The sequence below is a fragment of the Dendrobates tinctorius genome, unplaced genomic scaffold (assembly GCF_039654945.1).
Source record: "Dendrobates tinctorius isolate UK_male_01 unplaced genomic scaffold, ASM3965494v1 ptg000089l, whole genome shotgun sequence".
In the NCBI taxonomy this organism is placed as follows: Eukaryota; Metazoa; Chordata; class Amphibia; order Anura; family Dendrobatidae; genus Dendrobates; species Dendrobates tinctorius.
In genome coordinates, this window is record NW_027361757.1 from 2,586,808 (window position 1) to 2,587,500 (window position 693).

At 41.7% G+C, this 693-nt stretch overlaps 1 long non-coding RNA gene across 1 annotated transcript in view; it reads left to right on the forward strand.

Moving 5' to 3' along the window:
• Positions 1-691: 691 nt before the first annotated feature.
• LOC141098289 (uncharacterized) overlaps positions 692-693 on the forward strand; it is a 57,177-nt gene continuing 57,175 nt past the window's right edge. The window contains exon 1 of the long non-coding RNA XR_012234196.1: positions 692-693. This exon is cut by the window's right edge and continues 77 nt beyond it. This is a non-coding gene — a long non-coding RNA (uncharacterized lncRNA).

Sequence of the window (693 nt, forward strand, 5' to 3'; positions counted from 1 at the left end):
CTTGCTTGAAGGAAAAAGAATAGTACAAATGGCATTCCCTTTGGTACATGTTAAAGTACTGTTGGCTTTAGGGTAGGTTCACACAATGGAGTCACAGTGCATTCTGTGCCACCACCGGGATTCATCAATAGATGACCTGTTTGTGAGATATAGTAGGTCATCAATATGAGTTTGGTGAGGTTTCAACACCCGGCAATCTAACAGATTAGCTGAAATTTGCCCCAGCAGTGGTTGGATATTAGCAATATATGGAGCAGAGCACAGCAGCCCTGTATATAGCTTAGTGGCTGCCGCTGCGCAGTTTTGCTTATCATTCAAGTGAATAGGCGTTAAGGTGCAGTACTGGTAGCAGCCACTAAGCTATATACAGGGCTGGTGTGGTCCCAGCTGCACATTGCTTATTTCTGAGGGCTGCTGAAGCAGTTTTCAGTTTATCAATGGGGGTGACGGGTTTCGTACCCCTACCGATCTTATATTGATGACCTACTCTATCTCAGAAACAGGTGATCAATTGATGATTCCCGGCAAACCTTTTAAAATACATTTTGCCGTCATTGCAATAAAACTTTGAACATAATAATTTGATTGGTTTTCTAAATGTTATCAATTGTAAGTGTCTAATAGGTGTATAGAAGGAGCAAAAATGATGTGGTGAGCATGGCAGCTTAAACAATCTCTCTCTGTCTTGACTAA